This window comes from Balaenoptera physalus (genome assembly GCF_965194825.1).
Source record: "Balaenoptera physalus genome assembly, chromosome: 9".
In the NCBI taxonomy this organism is placed as follows: Eukaryota; Metazoa; Chordata; class Mammalia; order Artiodactyla; family Balaenopteridae; genus Balaenoptera; species Balaenoptera physalus.
In genome coordinates, this window is record NC_138888.1 from 21,781,270 (window position 1) to 21,803,993 (window position 22,724).

At 41.7% G+C, this 22,724-nt stretch overlaps 1 protein-coding gene and 1 long non-coding RNA gene across 5 annotated transcripts in view; both read right to left on the bottom strand.

The window, feature by feature from the left end:
* The window catches only part of LOC309667029, a 416,481-nt gene that overhangs the window by 217,265 nt on the left and 176,492 nt on the right, over positions 1–22,724 (bottom strand). The gene's annotated exons all lie outside the window — the stretch shown is intronic.
* The window catches only part of AIG1 (androgen induced 1), a 230,541-nt gene that overhangs the window by 60,042 nt on the left and 147,775 nt on the right, over positions 1–22,724 (bottom strand). Inside the window, exon 6 of one of the 4 annotated variants that reach the window (XR_014267306.1) lies at positions 11,709–12,491. The exons of the other annotated variants lie outside the window; for them this stretch is intronic. The gene's annotated coding sequence lies outside the window, so the exon portion shown is untranslated. Of the gene's footprint in view, positions 1–11,708; positions 12,492–22,724 lie in introns of those variants that run through there. 4 annotated transcript variants of the gene reach the window in all.

Genomic DNA, 22,724 nt, shown 5'->3' on the forward strand with positions numbered 1-22,724 from the left:
CAGTAGTTGTGGTGCGCAGGCTCAGTAGTTGTGGCGTGCGGGCTCAGTAGTTGTGGCTCGCGGGCTCAGTAGTTGTGGCTCGCAGGCTCTAGAGCGCAGGCTCAGTAGTTGTGGCGCATGGGCTTAGCTGCTCCACGGCATGTGGGATCTTCCCGGACCCGGGCTCGAACCCATGTCCCCTGCATTGGCAGGCAGATTCTTAACCACTGAGCCACCAGGGAAGCCCCAATTTGCCTATGTTTTTTTAAATAGCTTTATTTTCCCCCTATTAAACAAAGGGTTTGTTAAACATTTAAACAAAGCTACTTTTCAAGGGGAAACTTGTCTGCTTAGGTCAAGGCCACCAGTAGTCACACGTGACCCCAGAATCCAGCCTTGCATGGGTTGCAAGATGCCAACTTGAAGAGTAAGCCGTGCTTCCCTTCCTCCTTCCCTGATCCTCTGCACGGCATCCTCCGTGTGTGGGAGATAATAAGGTTCTCAGGTCATCTCCAGGGGACTGTCATTTTTAATTTTTCTTCCCTTTCCCTTCAACTAAAGAGCTGAAGTTAAAGAGAAAGGCATGCTTTTTGGTTTGTTTCTTAACTTTAATGAGCAAAATGAAGAAGGAGGCCAACGGCAGGATTCTCTATGCAAAATATACCAATCAATGAACTGGAAACTTTTGCAGGTGTGGGATAAGAAGAACAGTGGTTAAGGGAAGGGCTCTCAATTTAGACCTGGGTGGAATTCTAGCTTTTCATTCACTAGCTTTGTGATCTTGGGACAGACAGTTAACTTATTTAAACCTCAGTTCACACATCTCTAAAACGGGGTTAGAGAGAATAACTGAATCGTGCTGTGCAGGAATAAAACTGACAACATAGAGAAAGCATTCATCACAGTACCTGACATAGAGTATGCACTCAATAAATGTTTGTGTTAATCGTTGTTTAATTGTTCTAGCTCTAGTCTTTCCTTGATTCTCCCTTGTGATCACAGTATCCCAAAGGTTTTTGAGTGAACTTAGAATAGAGCAGACTTAATTGGCCAGTATGGGTAATCTATGATCATGCATGAATGAATGAACGAATGAATGGATTAAGTTTACTGGTCCCCAAAGAAAAGCAGAGGACAGAAGTAAATCCCAACTATTTAATAAACACTGAGTACAATTATGTATAATGAACTGAAGTAGTGGGTAGGGAGGGCTGTCTTTAAGAAGTAGAAGACCCTCCCTGTCTCCATTTATCCCCTTCTCCAATACAACCTTGGCCCACATATTCTACAGAAATTGTTCAGTTGGCCTCCAGGTCACTATATCCAAATCTTACTGAACTGAAACTTTAGGCAGCTGAAAAGCAGCAAGTCCAAAAGTAAATTCACCATCAGCCATTTTGCCATGTCATTGCTCTCCTAGTGTTCCCTGTCCATTATCCAAACAATTGCTCAAAAAAGACATTGTGTACATTCCCAACTTTGGCTATGAGCATGTTAGACAAGAGGAAACTTTATGATGTTCAAGTTCATGTGGGTCTAGAGCTTGGGAAAGAATCCTTAGTTAGGTGAAGCCATGGTGTAGACAAGCTCACTTAAGAGAAAGGTGTACATTAAGACCAGAAGAGGGCCTGAGAACAAACCTTGAAGAACTCTTGGTACTAGAATTCAAGACCTTTCCTTCATTGTTCCTCAAGTTGTTTTCAACTTAAGCTTTCATATATAATTTTCAAAGTGTTTCTTTGCCTCAGCTATGCCAGTCCCTCTACAGGTTTCTTTTCTCATTCTTTTTACATGTCCCTTTTTGATTCTCTCTGCCAACTAAGTCTATGAAATACCTTCATTGGCTAGCAGAGGTTGCAGGGTAAGAAGCATTTGAGAGAAGAAAAATCTTTAAACAAAAGTTTTATGAGTTTTGCAAAAGGGTGTGGGTGAGAAGGGAAGGTAGTACTCTCTTTAATGTTAACAATGGTAAAGAAGAAAACTTTGATGGGATGACTCAGCACTGCTGAGTCAGCTTGAACATTAATGTTATTGATGACTTGAGTCATAATTTGCCGGTGGTTGTTCACAACTCATGAAGAGGCTGAATGAGCACAAGCTCATTTGAATTTATTCAGCATGTTCAATACTCTCTTATTTTATTACATATTAAACAAGGTGGAAGATTTTGTCTTTATTTTACTGGTGAGGAAACTAAGGGCTTCTCTAGCAATTGCATAGAAATGGTTCCGTCTAGTGGGAAACATCTGCCCTTTGCCTTTGGAGAAACCTAGATTCAAATACAGCTGGTGTCAGGGACTAAGCTGGAGGACCTTGGACATCTGCTTGGCTTTTCTGATTCTTATTCCTCGTCTGTTAAATGCGGATAATAATATTGTCATGAAGATTAAATTATATAAACCCACAGCTGAGCATAAACAGGCATTCAACAGTTATTAGTTTTCTTTCCCTTCCCTCCTTAAATTTCAAAATCCCAAAAGAAAAAGCACCACCAGCTGCACGTGGATATGCTTAACCTTGAGGGCTGGCAGGAAGTGATGAATGGTAAGGGGAACTCAGCCTCTCACCAAAATGCATGCTTTTGGAACTAAGTCTCCATCTTCCACAGACATTATTTGGCACAAGTAAAAATTAGAGCTCATGAAGAGGTTATGCTGGCCTATTGGACTGACTGAGTTTGTCGAGTCAAGGCATAGTGTGCACATGTGAGGAGAGGGGCCATGACTTATATTTCTGTGTCCTCATGGCCCCTAGTACAGTATCAGAACCTACCAGATACCTTAAGAAACAGAGGATGGTGTGTTGGCTAGTTAAAGCAGATTTTAAAATCCTGGCTGAAAAAAAAATCTCAATTTAGTTTTGACACAAACTCTGCATGACTTGGGGGCAAATTACATAAAACATTGCAACTTTATTTCTTTGCCGAGCCATTTCGAGCCAAAATGTGAGAATAAAAACAAAACAAAAAACCCAACCTAAACTAAACCAAACCAAAGCAAACCAGACTAAACCAAAGCAAACCAAACTAAACCAAAAACAAACAAACAAACAAAAACCAAAAAAGCAAGCATAAAACTTTCTGTAAAAATATAAATGCTTAACTGTAACAGTTCTACACATACACACATGCAGGGATTCAGTATGCATTTCCACGGAAAACCCCAAAGACTCACAAGTGTTGCATTTGTACTAATTTCAGAGGTTTAATTTGTTTTTCTTTAAAAAAGGTTTCCTCAGGTCTTTGCGAAGGTCAGTAAATGAAGATTTTTTTCTGTTAACATTTTTTATTTAAAAATTGGAAATATTCAAACTCTCTCTAATAGTAAACAGCACATTTCAAACTTCATTTTACTTTAGTGATTCAGGTGTTATTGACTCCAGGAACAGAATGGATGGAACCCCAGGAGCTTGGAGTGCTCCCTAAAAGCCATCAGGCATGGATCAAGGCAGTGAGCTGCCAGATGTCTTTGATACTGACACAATGACTTCAGCAAAAAATGACCTGGGGGCTTTGAAAGGAGTCTTTCCAAAATAGCCATTCACCAGAAAGTCATAGGATGTCTTACATATTTAGTTTCTATGACTGCAGCTGCGTGCTTTAGGAGCAAATGAGACCAAAGATTGAAAATGTTTCCAAAGCCAATTTTAGGATTTAGGATTTCCAATCCCCTCCCACTATCACTCTCCTAAGTGAGGAGAGGGAAGCGAGCACTGTCTTAATTTTCCCATCCACTACTGACATTTTTACAAGAGGTTGCAGTCAGAGGAAATAAATATGTCCCAGCTGAGTTTGTCCTTTTTTAAAAAAAAACAAACTGGGAACATAATTTTGTTTCTTCTGATATTTTAATATACAGAGAATGTTAAGCAAAGAAAGAAATAATCTATTATGGACAGTTGATGGACTGGGAATTCCACATAGAGAAGACTTTGGATTAGGGAAATACCATATTGATAACATGTTTTTATTTCAGCAGGACCCCTTCCTCTCCCTCTTTCAGCTATAAGTTCCATTTTTATCCAGTTGGCATCTGTGGAAGATTTTGATTTTGTATGGACTTAATGTTTCCATAACTAAAAAAAATAAAAATAAAAACCACTGGGCAAGAAAAATGTCTAAACCTATCAAAATGAAATTTATTGATGGCAAATGAAAATCCTAAGTTCTGGTTTAAAAAGTCAGTGGCACATATATGCAATAAAAATAGTAGCCCCAGAGATCAGCATACGATAGGACCCAAATAAAGGTACAGGCCTACGAGAGAGGGAGAGAAAGTAATGGGTAGGGGTAACTTTTGAACTATTAGTCATACTCTGTTTTCCATTTAAAAATTTCTAATTTCTTTAGGTTTTTATCATACGAAACGTTTCCCTACCACTTGTTTTCAATGCTTTCCTCTGCACATGATATAGGCATAAACAACACTGCCTATAATTGGGAAGTTCAACTTTATTTATTTTTGAAGTACTACTTCTATGTCCTAAATTCATAATTGATTTTAATTGCTGTTCTCTTTAACTTCCTCAGATATTTATTTGATTTATAAAACTACATATTTTCTTAAGTACCTAGGCCACCATTTACAAAGGAAGACACTCTAAAACTGGACATCAATTAAAAAAATGCGACATCATTATTTTAGTCATCTCAGCAGGGTAAGAAAACACGTTCTCCAACTATTCCCTAATCTTTGGGCAGAGTAATGATTCACAGCCAAACAGAATATCTCAAAATCTAGGGAGGATGGAACAATAGGGTTAATAAAGTCACAGAATCTTTGTGAAGGATCAGCATATATCATCCCAACTAGAAAAATAATTAGGGAAGTTGATATAAAGCAATGTGTCCTATCTATTAGCATTCTTTGAAATTCCCATGAAAGGCGTAAACTTCCTCTCCAGAAAAATCCACAAACGCACACACTCACACATTTTCACAAACTATTTATGACCTCCAATCTATCTATGGGCATTATTGGTAACCCCATGTTACAGACTGAATTATGTTCTCCCAAAATTCATATGTTGAAGTGCTAACCCCCAATGTGACTATTTGAAGATAGTGTCTTTAAAGAAGTAATTGAGGTTAAATGAGATCATAAGGGTGGAGCCCTAACGCAATAGGACTAGTGTCCTTATAAGTAGAGGAAGAGACACCAGGGGTGTGATCATGCACAGAAAAAGCCATGTGAGGACACAGTGAGAAGGCGGCCATCTGCAAGCCATGGAGAGAAGCCTCAGGAGAAACCAACCCTGTCAACACCTTGATCTTGGGCTTCCAGCCTCCAGAACTGTGAGTAATAAATTTCTGTTGTTTAAGCTACCCTGTCCATGGTATTTTGTTATGGCAGCCCTAGCACATTAATACACCCCATTATCAGATATGAAGGAAAGTGTGGTTTGATTAGTGTTGCTAAGTACAGGCCACTGCTGTTTAATACCTGAACTATTCTGTATCAGGCAGCAATTTACGGAGCTATTCTACGTCACGCTGGCTGATGCTCCTACCTGATAGTTTACCTAAGATCACATAATCAGAGACTTCCAGAATGGGAAGGACCTACTTTTAAGTGTCTTACAAGCTATCACAGCTCTAGTAGCATCTTCCTTAGAAAATAAAACAGAAAATACTTCATTGGAGCTAAAATTGTACATATGTAAGTTAGCAACTTAAACTGGGAAAAAAAAAATTACAATAGAATCAACTCATAACTAGTCCATGAGTTCATGAGTCAATAGCTAAGAAAAAGAAAAATTCTCAAGAATTTTCAGCTTCTGATGGTGTTTACAGATGCAAGATGTCTAGGACTTTGTCTCATGACAGGGCCTGTTTAGGTGCCTGGGGAAGAGTCTCACTCAGATAACTGAAGTTGTTTTAAATTTAAATTTCCCACGTATAACATCTCTGGGGTGTCCACCTGGGCCGAAATTTCCACCTAAGGACGGGCCACTTTAAATGCCCATCCCCTGCTTCATGCAAGCTACAGAAGTTGCAGCACAGCGGAGAATAAGGCATGTTAAATACTCTCTCTTCCAAGTAATACTGCAGAGTGGCTTGCCTTCCATTTTCCCATTTTCTCTGGATCTCTCTGTAATTACCAAGACCTGTTACTTCTGCTTATTATTATTTTTGTTTATTTCTGCTTACACCGACAGACTCACATAAGGCAGGAACCCACTACTTTCAAAAGGCATCTTCTCCCTACATGGAAGGGAAGAAGCCTTTGAAGAGGAAACAGGGTCAGTGGGAGCTGAGTTCAAAGCACCCCCAATGGCTAAGAAGCAAGAGAAGACTTCAAACAGGGAAAGGGCCAGTCTTTGATGAAGCTGAAAATTCAAAAGAATTTCTTCTGCTGGCCTAATGAGGAGATTCTTCCACATTGACCTGTAGGGAGAGGAGGTGGCATCATTACTAACCTGTGAGATTTAGTGTAAACAAACCGGGACCAGGAACTTCAGCATAGGGGCTTCAGTGTTGCTGTGGTGGAAGTTTTTGTTTAGTCTTAAGAATTTAAAAATGATTTGAAATGGTTCCTTGAATTATATTTTCTGAAAGACTTTGAAAATGATCTGCTCTCCCTGTTGAAACATTCAGATTTTCAGTACAAATATTGAGGACTTCAGAGAATGAGTACACAGTAAATGCATCATTGATTATCAGCTTATGGATAAATACTTTGCTTGGGGATCATCTGTTCATATACACAGTGTGAAATAATTAATGAGTTCCTGATGGCAGAGGCATAGTACTCCTAACTTCCCTACATGGCTATGCTAAAGATTTGTTAATTGGAGAATTTGTCCCAGCATCCCAACTTGACATTTGGAAAGCATATTCTCAAAGAATAACAACGGCATAAATAAACGTAAGTTAGAGTAGTTTGGTTAGCATGCTACTTAGTCTACTTTGGGTAAAATGGCTCTTATCTGGAGGTAAGCCCAGGGATTTAACTCCATTGTTTTTATAAGGAAATCCTACTGAATTCTTAGTTCCAACCAAGCAAGAAACAAGTTTTGGAACATGACCCTTTCAAAATACCCAGGGAATGCCTATGGTACTTACCAGATATGGCAGACAAATTCTAAGATGTATTTTCAATGATACCAGCTTCCTGGTATCTATGCCTTTGTTTGAAGGTAGGCACGGATTTGCTTTTAACTCATGGTATTTGGTAAAGTTGGTAAGATATCACCTCTACGATTAGTTTAGATGAGACTGTGGGTTCTGTTTTGCTAGCAGGCTACTTCCCTTGCTGGCTTTGATGAGGCACGTAGCTATGCTGGGGAAGCCCACATAGCAAGACCTAAAGGGAGCATCCTCTGGCCAACAGATGGCTAGAAACAGAGGCCCTCAGTCCAGCAGCCCTTGAAGAACTGAATCCTGCCAACAGCCATGTGCACTTACAACAGATCCTTCCCCACGCAATCCTTCTAATAAGACCCCAACCCTGGCTGACACTTTGCATCTTGTAAGAGGCCCTGTAGCAAAAGACCCAGCTAAACCACGTTTGGAGCCCTGACCTTCAGAAACTGTGAGATGATAAATATGTGCTGTTTTAGGCTGCGAAGTTTGTAGTAATTTGTTATGGAGCCACAGAAAAAACCTAAGAAACCAAGTGTAGATTCATCTAACTATTCCGACTTTACCCATCCAAGTTCAGACTAGCTCACCATCATTTCAACTGGGCCTTCAACGCTGTTTCAAAATAATTTTATTTACCTTGTTAACTTCTTAGCATATTAAGGATTTTATTGCAAAATTTCTCTTCTCTTGTTGAACGTCCCCAATTCTCCCGCATTTTCTGTCTATTCAATTATCCAGTAATTTTTGGGTTGCTATACTGTTAGCTGTTCCTATAACATGCACTAAGAGAAAGATGAAGTGGATGGTAAGAATACTCTAAAGTCTGGCAGAAAGGATGGTATTCACATAAATATCTGTTTTCAAGAGAGAAATAAGTGACATAGAAAAAGGATAAGGTGACATGAAAATTCCAAGGAGGAGAAAGTTCTGTCTGTGGGGAGGATAGAGTTTGATTAAGCTTTGGAGATGGAGAAATGGAGAGTAGAAATGGAAAGAAGATATACAGGCGTACCTTGGAAATATTGCAGGTTTGATTCTAGACCACACTGCAAATATTGCAATAAATCGAGTCACACAAACTTTCTTGTTTCCCAGTTGCAAATTAATGGTATGTTTACACTATACTGCAGTCTATTAAGTGTACAATAGCATTATGTCTAAAAAATGTACATACCTTAATTAAAAAATACTTCATTGCTAAAAATGCTATCATCTGAGCCTTCAGTGAGTCATAAAAGTAACATCAAAGATCACTGATGGCAGATCACCAAAACAAATATAACAATTATGAAAAAGTCTGAAATATTGTGAGAATTACCAAAACATGACACAAAGACACGAAGTGAGCAAGTATTGTTAGGAAGATGGAGCCAATAGACGCTCGATGCAGGGTTGCCACAAACCTTCAATTTGTACAAAAGATAATATCTGCAAAGTGCAATAAAGCAAAATGCAATAAAACAAGGTCTGTTTGTATTGAGGTTTATTTCAGAAACAACAGTTTGCTTGATTTAAAGGGAACAAAAGGAAGGGCAGAATGCCTTTCTTATCCAGAGTGTGTATGCAGGTGGTGAAAGGAAGAACAGTGGAAAGAATTGTAAAAAGCCAGGGGCCAGGATAGGATGGAGAAAAAGGCCAGAAAAGTCCCAGCTTTCAAGTTCAGTGCCATCTGAGGCCAGAGGAGTCATTTGGGTGCACAGAACCAGAAAATAAAAAACAATTAGAAGGAAACCAGAGAATGCATTCATTCATTCAACAAACATGCACCTGTAATGTGCAGCCCAGTTCTACTCTCATGAAGCTTGCAGCCCACCTATGTCAGCAGACCTAGTCATGGTGTTACCCTGAACCTACCTCAGGCCACAGTCCCCTCTAGTTTACAAACAAATAGCATCAGATAGGTTGTCTCTCAATGTAAGAACTCTGGAGACTTCCAGGGAACATTTAAGACAGTATAGGTATTACATACCTAGGGGTTCTATAAAGAGTACCATAAGTTGGATAACAAAACAATAAAATTTTATTCCCTCACAGTCCTAGAGGCTAGAAATCTGAAGTTAAAGTGTCGGTAGGGATGCAGTGCTTCCAAAGTCTCCAGGGGAGAATCCTTCCTTACCTCTTCCAGCATCTTGAGGCTGCCGACATTCTCTGGCTGGTGGCTGCATCACTCCAACCTCTGCCTCCGTGGTCAGATTGCCTCCTCTTCTCCTCTGTTCTGTCTAATCTCCCTCTGCCTTTCTCATATAACGACATTCATGATCCAGGATAAGCTCCTCCTTTCTAGATCCTTAACTAATCACATCATTTTGCCATCTAAGTTAACAGTCATTCTTTTGCCATTATAGGTAATATTCACAGGTTCTGTAAATTAAGATGAGGACATATTTTTTGGTCAAAAATTTTTACATTTCAATCTAAACAACTCATGGAACTACTTTGAGATGTATACCTTCCCTAATGTTTGCTGTTGTAGTTAGCCCATACTCAAACCAGGGTAATTAGCAGGAAAGCATTTGAAACAAAAAAGCCACATGGTTCCTTCAGGGACAGAGGGTAGGGGAGGAAGAATATAAAGAGCTGCTTCCTATTGGAGAGCCAGCCTGGATGGGAAAGCATTCATGGAGAAGAGCGATTGAACCCCTGGGCCTGAGCTCAGGGCACACAGGCAGCTGGGCTGAAGGGGGACCAGGCCAGACGTCAACACACAGCGGTGCTGATGTGGCTCGCCTTGTTGTGGACAGCCGCAGTGCTTTCTGAGAAGCCCCACGGTGCCTGCCATGCTCACAGTTTCCTTTTCCTAAGGGATTTATTATGCATAGCTTGTCATGCTGTATATCCCATGACTCTCCATTCCTGGTTGAAGCCACCTGGATGCAGAACCAGTGGTTGATCGACAGCCAGCCTTCTGCAGGCAGTCTGTGACCCTCATGGTGACTTGCTTGTTGCGATGTGTACTCAGTGGAGGTGCATCATATGGAATCCTGACTGCTGATTCCAGTCTTTCTTTTATTTATTTATTTGGCTGTGTTGGGTCTTCGTTGCTGCGCGCGGGCTTTCTTTAGTTGAGGCGAGCAGGGTCTACTCTTCGTTGCGGTGCGTGAACTTCTCATTGCGGTGGCTTCTCTTGTTGCGGAGCACGGGCTCTAGGTGTGTGGGCTTCAGTAGTTGTGGCTCGCGGGCTCTAGAGCTTAGGGTCAGTAGTTGTGGCGCACGGGCTTAGTTGCCCCGTGGCACGTGGGATCTTCCCGGACCAGGGCTCGAACCCGTGTCCCCTGCATTGGCAGGCGGATTCTTTTTTTTTTTTTTAAAGATTGATTGATTGATTGATTGATTGATTGCTATGTTGGGTCTTCGTTTTTGTGCTAGGGCTTTCTCTAGTTGCAGCAAGCAGGGGCCACTCTTCATCGCGGTGCATGGGCCTCTCACTTTCGCGGCTTCTCTTGTTGCGGAGCACAGGCTCCAGACGCGCAGGCTCAGTAGTTGTGGCTCACAGGCCCAGTTGCTCCGCGGCATGTGGGATCTTCCCAGACCAGGGCGCGAACCCGTGTCCCCTGCATTAGCAGGCAGATTCTCAACCACTGTGCCACCAGGGAAGCCCCTGCAGGCGGATTCTTAACCACTGCGCCACCAGGGAAGCCCCCAGTCTTGCTTTTAGAGGCTTTAAGTGGTAGACACACAGAGAGCATCAGCAAACAGTAGGGTGAGCTGAAGCAAGAGACACAAGAAGAAGGCAGAAAGCAGAAGCCATGAGATAGTAGAAGCTCTGCGTAAACAGAAGCTTTGATGTGGGAAGGTCGTCTGTAGCAGCAGCAGAAACCATAGCTGGTTATGGAATGAGAAGTCCAGAGGGAGGAACAGAGATGGAAGAGCTGAGCATTGAACTTGGGAGGCTATTAGAGTTGCTGTCGGGTTTCTAGAACTATTTTCAGATGAAAGGAGCTACTGTCCGGTCCTGGCCTTAACAATGACCTATGTTCGCTTCTCTGTGAGGCCCGGCTGTAAGGCTGCCCAGCTGGTGTTATGTCTTCCCTCACTTTACCGTGTACCCTCCTACTGCATCCACGTGTACTTCAGTGAAAGAACCTGAAACACAGCCTGCACATCCCACTGGTGTCAATAAATAGTTAATAACTGATCATTCTGCCAGTGTGAAACTGACTGTGCATGGAGGAAAGAGCTTCAAACCAACCCTTTGTCCCCAAAGAAGAAACATGAGTCAAGGGACATCCCCATGCCTGGAAGTGGCTTTAGGATTTTCTTCAGCTGTGGGCATTAACATCCAGTGTGAAAACCCTTTAAAAACTGCAATGTATTTGTAAATGACAATTAAATTACTTTGTGGTACACTTGCCCTAATTTTAAAAATGTGCATACTATATAATTATGTGCTTAACTTTCACTTAATACTAACAGCCCCTCTGACAAACCAAAATTAAATGTAAGTGGGGGTTGGTTATTTCATTTCCTTTTAAAGAATGAACGTGCTCTAGATGCTGAAAATGAATATTAGATGATAGGTTGTTCTGTTTCATATATTTTGCAAATTTAAGTTTTTCAGTGGTGGCATCATTTCAGATCTATTACACTCTTGATGTTTGCTGCACCTCAGAATCTCTGTGGAACTTTGAGAATATATGTCTTACCCTGGGAGATTCTGATTAATGAGGAATTCAACTAACTGATGGGAGCTGTAGGAAGGGGGGGGGGGTTGGGTTACACCTATTTTTTGCCTTGATTCAAGTTCAATCAACTGAACTCACATAACTTGACCCCTGGCTTGGTGTTGAGCGGGTCGTGTACATCAGCAGGGCTGATCTGTGGGTGGGAGACGCTCGCCCCTTTGGTTTTCATCAGTGATCCCTCTCTGTTTGCAGTGTACTCAGAAAAGCTCTTCTCTGAGGGTGATGGGGTATGGCTCCCCTCCTACTACTCCCCTCAAAACCTTCCAGGCCTGACAAGCAACCGAGACAGGGTTTTAGGGTTTTACAAGCTTTAGCCTGGTATCTGTAATTACATCCTAAATTTCAGAGTACTGGAGACATCAAACTGTGCCTTCAAGAATAGGTGAGGAAGCATGGTCTTCCATGTACCATTGTGATGCACTGTATGTAAACAGGCAGCTCTAGCCGTGCTTTCATGGAGACACTTACAGCTCGGGACTAAAATACCTTCCCTTGGCTTAAACTTACATGAATATATGGGTAAGTACTGGTAGCACATTTTTTTTTCCTGTAGAAATAATACAGAATTATTAGTTTCATAGGTAATATTATTTTCAGGGCTCATAAAAACTCCACTGACTCTTAATAGTCATAAGACAGTCCCAGGAAACCACTAAGGAGCACTTGCCTTCTGAGCCAGGCACTGACGTTCATCACAGCTCGATGTGCCAGAGACAGAACCCAGGGAGGGTTGCTAGCAACTTCATCTGCGTTCAGGGGTACAAGAAGCCAAAGAAGAGTCTCTTAGACACTGGTCAGTGGGGTTCTTATGTTTTTGCAAGGAAAAGCCAGAGGAAAACAGAGAGACCAAGAACTTTTGAATCAGATCCACCCAAGTTCAAATCCAGATCCTCCTATCTATCAGCAGTCTGATCTCCGTAGACTCAATGAACACAGCAGCAGGCAGCAAGGGGTAATGTTTACAGATCCAGGGAAAGACTGCCTAGATTTGAATCCTGGCTCTCCCACTTACAGCTAAGAGCTCTTAGGCCAGTTTTTTTTTTTTTTTTTTTAAGGCAATTTATTTATTTATTTAGGCCAGTTTTTTTTAACCTCTCTGCATTTCAGTTTCTTCCTCTATGAGATGGGAATATTCGTAATGAAGAATGAACCTACCCAAAGAGAGGTCTGGTCTTTGCTCTTAGCTACTAGGACTTGCTCTCTAGACCCTTGGAATATCCTGCCTGATGGGGAGTGTCTTTGTTTGCCTGGGAACTTTGGCCACCAGCCAATCTAAGAATGTGATTTTATGATGAGGGCTTTGGGCCGCGTGGTAGCAGTTCTGCCCCCAGGAAGGACTGGAGGCTGAAGGTCAGCCTTGCAGGCAGTATGGGATTGAGCCCCAGTAAAACTCTGCACACCAAAGGCTCAGGTGAGCTTCCCTGGCTGGCTGTACTCTGTGCACAGGGTCACACACCCTCACTAGGAGGAATTCACGCTGTTCAACTGGAAGTTCCACCTGTGGATCCATCCAGGACTCTGCTCTGTGCCTGTTCCCTTGGCTGATTTTATCTGTGTCCTTTTCCTGTAATAAACATAAGCAGGAGCCTAGCAGCATTCAGTGAGTTCTGTGAGTCCTTCTAGTGGATTTGTGAACCTGAGGATGGTTTCAAGAACCCCTGAACTTGCAATGGGTGTCAGCAGTGAGGCTGGTCTTGTGTAATTTTGCAGTTGGCTCTCACTGTGGGCTGAACCTTTTGCATTCCCTCATATAGCTGTTGAGAGGGTTACACAAGTTTTGACATGCAAAATATCTAGGACAATACATAGTATATAAATTGCTCAATAAATGTTGGCTATTATTTTATAAACTTTACACACACTTACAAATCATTTTTTAAATGAACACGTACTGTGTGCCTGTTTCCGTGTTGAATGGCTCAAATGGATTGTCTCATTTATTTCCCACTAACTCTATGGGGAAACTGAATGAAACTTACAGGGGTTACCTAAGTTAAGTCAGTTAGTCAGCAGAAGCCAGGACTCAGAGCCTAATCTTTGTGACTTGAACACGGACCCGTATTTCGTGAAAGCCTGTGCTTCTAGCTGATAAGCTAGACTGCGGCATAAGATGCCACTGTTGAGGGTATACACGGACTCCATTGCTATGATTACAGATGAGGTTTGCAAGCCCCCAAGCAAAGTGATCAATCAATGGGAGCCACAGCCATCAAGTTCCCAGTGTTTGTCCTTCCTGCATAGAAACACACAAATATTTCTGCAGGAAAAATCTGGAAGAAGAGCCCCACTTTTGAAACTGCTTCATTGGCTGATAGCAGAGAACAGCACCCTCATCTCAAGCTTGTTTATTTCTTTTCCAAGCAATTATCACTCTGTATGATTTTAGCTTTGGGAGGGGCAATCTTTTTTCTTGATTGGATTTTGTACTGCCATATGAAATGAATAAACGTTTTAGTTTCTGAATTAGAGTGTATCAAGTTCCATTACAGTATCAATAAAATGAAAGAAGCAGTAAATTTAGTGTAGAACCCTCAGGGGAAAAATCAAATCACCATGAAACTCTACACACTTAAAATCTCTGGAAGCTGTGTTTTTCTCCCACACCCTTTTTTTTTCTTTTTTTTTTTTACTACTTTTGTATAAATAGATGCCATTTCAGTACACTTTGCTGCTGCACATATCAAAATGCTGTCTAGAAAAAGAAGTGACAATAAATCCTGCAATTTCTCTCCTTTGATGGATCGAACTGATGACACACCCGCTATTTCACCTTTCCTTGGCAACTAGCACCCCAGCCTTTTCTCCTTCCCAGTCTTGTTCATTTCAACTTCCTTCCTTTTTCTTCAGTTTCTTACAAATTTGACTTTGTTTTTCATGCTTCCCAGAGTACATTCTGTACTTATGAAAATGTGCTATTAATAGCAATGTTTCAAATTGGGATAATTCCTCAAATTGCATGCTGCCTGGTTGCCAGGGGACCCAATTTTTTATTAGGTTCACTTGGTTCATCTTTGGGGCGCCTACTCACCTTGAAAAGTATTAAAGGGCTCCTATAAACCCTGCATAGCCCTCCTATGATTTAACTGGCATGGTGTGGGAAAGGGCCAGTACACTTAATTGTCCCCAAATTCTCATTGAAGATAATTATTCAATCCTCTGTTTCATTCTGTTTATACAGATATTTGTTAAAAAAAAAAAAAAAAACAAAAAACCCAGACCTAGGATAATGGCAATACTTACCACTAAACTAGGTTTAATAATACCTTTCCCTCTACCCTGAATGGTTATTATGAGCTTCAAAAGATATCATGTACATCAGAGAAAGTGCTTTGCGAACTGTCCTATTCAAATGTAAGAGATTATTATAATATTAACTTGTGTAATGAGGGCTGGCTAGTGTTTAATATTTTGATGAATAAACGCAAAAGCCTTGTTCATTAACTGGGCTTTGAGAGGTGTGACGCCCAACTAAAAATGATAATGGTTGCTGATTCTTAATGCTGCTAATTTAGTGATAACAATGTTACAGATTGTTTCTTCTTTCAAGGTTGAACTATTAGATTACTGGCTGAGCTTATTTCCTTTATAGAGTATTTATTTAAATATAATGACTGCTCAGAGAATGAACCTAAGTTCAAGTACTCCGGGTTGTCAGGAAAAGGCTTTAGGGGTAACAGATGCTATGAGCTTGTGAACCCAAACTGAATTTATGTATTTGTCCAAAAAAAGGAGAATTAACCTGTAAAATACCATAAGAGCACCTGAGTAGATGTCCAGAACTCTTCTAAGCTCTTCACATTTTCCCAGCTTGCACAGGTAGTGCATTTTCACAATTAAATTGATTCTCCAAGCTGGTACACCCCCTATGTCCACAGTCTTTGGTTTGTGGACTTCGGGTTAAACTGTTGAGGGTGAAAGTATTCTTTCCCCTGTATCTTCTGCTCCAAGCACATTGTACCTTCTTAGCAGTGACATTATGAGCACACACCCATGTGACGCATTTACTGTTAATGGAGGCTACTCAATGCGCTGTGAATTCACGGAGCCCTTGTAATAATTTTATGCCCCCAAGGGGTCCACATGCTGCAGAAGGGTAATTTTTCTATATGAAAAATCCTCAACATCTTACCTGGCGATCAAGGGGAGATAGCTCTTGACCTTTGGCCTGCCCCTTGCCCCCAGAGCCTTGCCATTCCCCCACTCAGACCCGAGGCTGAGAAAGCACCATCACAGATCAAGCTCTTCAGAGCTCCAATGCCTATCCCATCTTGACTAAGAAGTGAGCTCTCTCCTCTTTCCAGTCTCATTCATGTTCATTTCCTCTGGGAAAAACTCCTTCAGGAGTAGACAGTGACTTTTCCTTCTGTGTGGCCACACCATTGAATACATAATTCTATCATTTCATCTCAAAATATTGTCAGTCACTGCTGCTAGATCTGTTTCCCTCAAGAGTCTGTGAGCTGTTGGAGGTCAGGTGCTATGTTTTATTCATGTTTGCATCACCAGTGCTGACCGAGAAAGTAAACAGCTTTCAACTCATGTGCTAACCGTCACGGCACATGAGAGGATCTGCCTGGAGCACTGGGGTGAGGAGCATTTTGATGCCAAATCTTGGCTTGGCAGGGAAGAGTGCTGTGATTGATTAGCTATGTCTGCACTGAGAGCAGGAGGGGAGAGTTAAGAGCTTTTCCATAGAGGTGTGAGCTTGATAATGTCTGTGGTGTGGACGGAGAATGCTTTCTGGTTCAAACTGAATGGACATCTAGTCACAGATGAGTCTGGCAAGAACAGATTACAAATACTTGTTGTTTTTTCCCCTCCCTTAACCTCAGCTCTCTCCAGAAAATCTCCATCTATTGAATCTTCCTTTCCCCCCACACCACAGGGAATTTCTCTTCCTATTTTACCCTCAGTGACAGTCCAGAGCAATACTTCTGAACCATAGCTGGGTGGCAATATAGAATTATTTCTCTTCTTAAACAAGTTATAGAAAGTCTCCTTCCTCCACTGTCCTGTAGCAATACTATAACAATACCTATGTCACCAAATAAAATGTACAGGTCGATCTGGGGTGACTTAACATCAGATATCTTGAAAGATGAGACTTCACCTGGTCAAAAGATTCCTGGCATTTTGGAATCTAGGATACTTTATCTGGTTATTTTTAACTGGGAGGTCATCCAAAGAGAGATAAGACTAGGGTGCCAAGCAAGTATATAATTATGGGAAAGTACCTTGTCAATTCCAAGAATGCGTGAGCTTCTTTCTTCCCTCCTTCCCTCCTTCCCTCCTCCCTTCCCTCCTTCCCTCCTCCCTCCCTCTTCTCTCCCTCTCTTCCTTCCTTCCTTCCTTCCTTCCTTCCTTCCTTCCTTCCTTCCTTCCTTCCTTCCTTTCCTCCCTCCCTCCCTCTCTCTCTCTGTTTCTTTCTTTGTCTCTTTCTTTCTTCTGAAATGCCTATCAATGCTATTTTCACAATTTCACTTAGCATTCCAAGAATATCACTCCGGATGACCCATCCTGGAATTATTTGGCTTTTATTACCTTCTTGAATTGCTTTAGATAAACCATGAATATCCTAGCTAGAATTCCAATTCTGCACTCAGTAAGGCTTTAGCATCTACATATGCAACTGCAAATGTTCCCACACAATCAACTGATTGTTTATCAACGACTGAAAAGAAGCTGGACCAAAGATCACTGTAAACGGAAGGGAATGAATTTATATAAGCTCCGTGGGGTAATGAAAACACCCTCTGGTCTAGTCTCAAGAACCAGCTCTATCTGCCAACAAACTCTATGTGGATCTAGGATGGAAATAACCTTGGCAGAACCCCAGACCTCCAGTGGGTCATCCATCCAGGGCATCAGATCAGCGTCAGGCTCAGTAACACTTCACCTTCCATAGACCACACACAACCTGGTGTAAGAGACAGACCCCCCCTGCCCCCGACACTGAAGTTTCACTGAGGTTGTCAGGGGCACATAGTCTCAGCCATCATGTGGGATAGTCCTCTTGCAAGATGCCTAAGACATTGCCACTTCTAGGAAGTAGAAGTGTTCTGTTTCTAGTTAGTGGTGTGTGTGGGGGGGCTAGGTTTACCTTTCTTGGGTTTTTCCAATTGAAAACAAACTAATAACTGGTTTAGTTTTATCTGTGGGTGCCATAGTTCTGAGACTTCTTGGACACATAGTGACTGGGCACATAGATTTAGGATTCCCCTATCCCATTCCCCCATGGCATGGGAGTCACTAACTCTGGCAGTGTTGCTGAGTAACAACGGCCTATGATTTGGAGTCAAGATAAAACTGGATAGAAATTCTGGCTCTGCCAATCAGTAGCTGTGAGATTACGAGCAAGTGATTGTACCTCTTTTTCCCTTTATTAACTTTTTCATCTGAAAAATGGGAATAACACTGTTTTTTTTTCATAGGATTGTAAAATTAAACAAAGTTACATACCTAAGCTGCCATATAATATTCAAAATAGCATAGCCATTTTATTATTGTTACTGCTACAGATGTATCACCATGCCCTTTGATGTGAGTCTGGTTACGATATACATGTGATTTTGGTTCTGTTTTCTCATATTACATCCCAACCCTGCCACTCATACTGAAGCTTGTTTTCCCTTACGGTGACTAGAATCCCTTTTTTGTTATTTCTGAGATGTGGCTGCTTTCTCATGCCAGAAGCCTTGTTTCTTCTGGACTGAGGCTCAATTCTCCTCACACTGCTATCATTCCCACTCATTCTAAACCCTTCCCTCTAGTTTCCTTCTTACCCCAGATGAGAAGATGCATTGACATGGATAAAAACATGGCTGTGTGACTTTGAGATATTGCTTAAATGTTCTGTGCTTTAGTTTCCTCACCTATAAAATAGGGAGGGTAACAGAACTTACCTCATAAGACTGTCATGAGGAATTTGTTTGTAAATTCCTTAGAACAGTGCCTGACACACAATAAGCACTGTGAAAATATTTGTTAAACAGAAATAAAAGGAAATAAAATAGAAAGTGGAAATTTTGATAGGAGGTGTAAGAGCAGGGCTGCATGGGAATAAACTCTCTGCCTGGCTCCTTTCTTTCTGTTTGTCTTTTAACAACCCATCCCAGAAGTGGGAAGATGGTGACAGTCAAATTTGAGTTTGGACCCGAGGAAAAAGTTGTCAAGCAAGTTTGGCTTGAGTCAGGGGTATAGGGTGAGGGGTAAAAGGGCACCACATAACCCTAATGTGGCTCAGTCTCATTCACGAGGGCTGGGCTTCATGGGGGATTTGCACTAATTCTGGGCTAAAACAGGGTTTCTGAGTACGCCCAGGGCCTGTCTCTTTCAGCAGCTCTCTTGACCCTGCTAAAAGTGACTTTTAACATTTACCTGTGCCCAGCACAGGATCAACTGCAGAGGTTGTGGGGTTTTGTTTTTGTTTTTTTCAGATCATTTTTCTCATGCCCTGTGAGGATGGATAGAAGTTCTCCAGGCGGCCTTGCAAACATCAGGTCAATCAATGTTTGTGTAGGAAAATCTAGAGAGATCTGAGGAATACTGCCAGCAAAGGACAAACAGAAATGTATAACATTTCCGCCTGAGGAATAACCAGCTCCTCATGGAAGTCCTTTCAATCAGACACTCAGAGTGTGGTCTGTGGACCAATGCTGGCTGTTGGTACAGATCCACGGAGAGATAAGTACAGGAACTGAGAATAAGCACCAAAAAAAGTGCCAAACTAGGGAGAAAGGCTTGTTCTCCTATGGTTTCCTTTCCGCTCCGGACACCATTATAAGAAAAGAATTCTGGAAACAATAGGAATCATCCTGTAACCACGAGGCATGAACTTTGAAGACGAAAGGCCAATACAGTAAGGGTGGCAGATCAGAAACTTAGAAGGAAACAAGGTCCTTGGTGGCATCAATGAGCAACTGAAATAACACCAGAAACACTTACCCTTTGACTTCTTTTATGTGAGAAAATAAATTCCTAATTTTTCAAGCCATTGGTCATGTTTTCTGTTACTTGAAGCCAAAAGCTTTCTGATTAATTCACTTCTTGAAGTTTTTTCCTGCTTTTCTCATGAACCTAGACTTTCCTCTTTTCTCTTTCCCCACAGTTCTAAACCCTAGCCTTCCTGCGAACCTAAGTTCGGTTAGAGTAGAGATGATTTTTCTAGAGTAGATGAAGAAACCAAAGGAGGGAGAAGTTCAATGATTTGGACAGAACATACATCATAAATACTGGTGCTGGCACCCAGTTCTTCTGATTCCTAATCCTGGAATTGCAGTTCCCTGAGAGTCCCGATATACTGGAAATCTTAACTCTGAGAGTCACACAGTTGAGGGATCGTATCGTTTTTGACTTTATAGGCCCGGTCTCTAGCACAGTGAGTGTACAATGTTCCTTACAGAAGTTTGTTAAATAAATGTAGCCCCAACTATGTTATAAGCTCCATGAGATAAGACTTCTTCATGATTGCGCCCTCAGGGCCCAGTACAGTGCACGGCACACAGTGGATGCTCAATAAATATTGATATTTGTTGGGTGGATGAATGAACGGGAATTGCTAACGGATGTGATGCTGTATTTAGGGAGTGAGGGATTAATTAGTCAAAGGCACTAATTCAAATTCAAAGCATTGGAGAATTAACGTCAAGAGGGGGGCAGTACACGCAAAAAGTTAAGCTCTTGCACTCAGGAGCCAGGTGGTGAAGTTTAGGTTTGGGTATCATCACTAACTAGCAGAACAGTCATGGGTAAGTTACTTCACCTGTCTGATCCCCAATTTCCTTACATGCAAAAACAGGAATAGGAACAGTACCTCTTTCATGTTTTTTTTCTGAGGATAAAATGGAATCGTGTGAACATAAAAGATGTAGCACAGTGCCTGGTACGTAGAAAAAAATTAATATATATTCACTATTATTGTTGTCTATGCTTTTGGTGCAAATAAAATTTCTTAAAGAGGTATGAGAAAGGAATGTGGTTTAGAACAGACAAAGCAGTGGCATTTGGGTTGACAATGAAAATGGGTTTTAATGGGGGGTGCATTTCTGGTGCAGGTAGCTCATTTTACTTACAGTTTGAAGAGGGGAAAAAGCTAAGCAGATGGCCTGGTGACACAAAGGACTGCAGCCTACTGTTTCTAGAGCTTGTAAAAATGGAACCCCACGCTGCCAGCTTGGCCGAACTTCAAACGAGTCCCACGAAAAGCGTAACTTCCTCAAGAGGGGCCAGGAACTTGGTGTGAAGCTCTCGAAAGTGCAAAGAACATTATCATTACATTCATGGCAGCTTGACCCAGCGCTGGGGTCTGGCTTGAGACCGGATGGGAAGCTGGTGTCAGAAAACTGCAGTCAGACAGCGCACTCCATGGAGGGACTCCAGGGACGGAAGCATTTGAAACCCCCCGACTCCAGAATAACGACAAATTGCCAACAGATGGCGTGAGTCACGGAAGCGGAGTCTGAGTGAAGCATCTGCAAACTCACGGCCAAGGTCCTGCCCTGCTGGGCTGAGCGGGCAGACGCAGGTCCCAGCCCAGATGGCCACGGAGGTCACCAGGAGAGACACCAGCCGTAACACGCTCCACTCCCGAGAGCTGGCACAGCCTGTAAAGCCCACAGAGGCGTCCCAGGATCAAACAAACCAAAATATCCTGGCCAGGTAAAACTTCACACCTCTTTTTGGGCTTACTGGTTCAAGAAAATAAAAATGTATCAGGGGAGAAGGGAGGAAGATGGAGAGTCTGGGGGAGGCATTTAGCAGAAAAACTCTCCTGTTCTTCATTCCAGGAACGTATCTGAGACACTTACTTTCTCACACACAGGTGTAGCTTCAAATCAGAAATGTCCTGTAGATACGTATATTTCCCACATATTTTTCCTGCAATTATTTTATAAAATATAGCCACGTGCCAAGCCATGTGCAAAAGTATCGAAATAAATTGTAGATTTTCTTCTTCTTCCAACAATATAGAAACACATAACATGTGCCCTGATGCAGACAAGCAACGATGAAAAGAAAATACTAAATACTATTAAAACAAAATCTTGCATGGAATAAAGTCCTCACGTCATTCCATCTGAAGACAAAGCCTGTCTTCCAGAGTTCCGCCTTCCACACATTCTACTCCCTTACCTTGTCTGTGACCATTCCCTAACCCACTTCTGCTACTAGAATTTCTGCCCCTCTAAGGTCAGCATCATATATTGGTCATTTTTAAATCCCTGACACCACCTACCTAACATTTAGTGGGCCCTCAATTAATGACTGATGAGTGAATGGATAAATGCATGCATACAGGGCCATGGAGTAATCATTAATTTTTTTCCCCAGGAAGGGCAGTGCATCTGAGCTCAGCATGGAATAATCCCTTTGCTGTGTTGTCAGCCAATCTGATTGAAGTTCATTTCATCCTCATCCCCCAATTAGTTTTCGCTGATGTTATGAATCATAGAATATTGACCCCCAGGTGTGAAAGGCCACTTTCTAAATTCAAGGTCCAAGTATTTCTGTTCCACCCTGTTATCAATGGTGTTGGTTTAGGCTCTAGAGTCTAATTGGGATCGGTTCTTCCCTGATAAAAGGATCCTAATCAGGATCTGTCTGAGGAATCCTCACTCACCCCCATCCAAAAAGAGCATGTGAAACATCTACCTTAAGAGAAAAGAAGATCCTGCAAGGTGACACGGGTTGGATGAATTCTTGTTTTCCCTTCTTACTATATTTCTCCAGCAATTAACTTTATTATTTTTTTTCCCCCATACAAAGACAAAACCTCCAGGTCAGCGCTCAGTCAATTTTTCTTCTCTTTTGAGACAAAGTTCCTGAAAGGTATCAGATGCTCCCAACCAAGTGGGAAAATCTCAAGGATTTTCTCTTTTCTTTGGGAAACCCCCTTAGGATACTTCTCTGATTATCACTAATCACTCTAATCTACCTTTGAAAGAAGGCAACTGACAAAGAACAGGAATAGACCACATGCA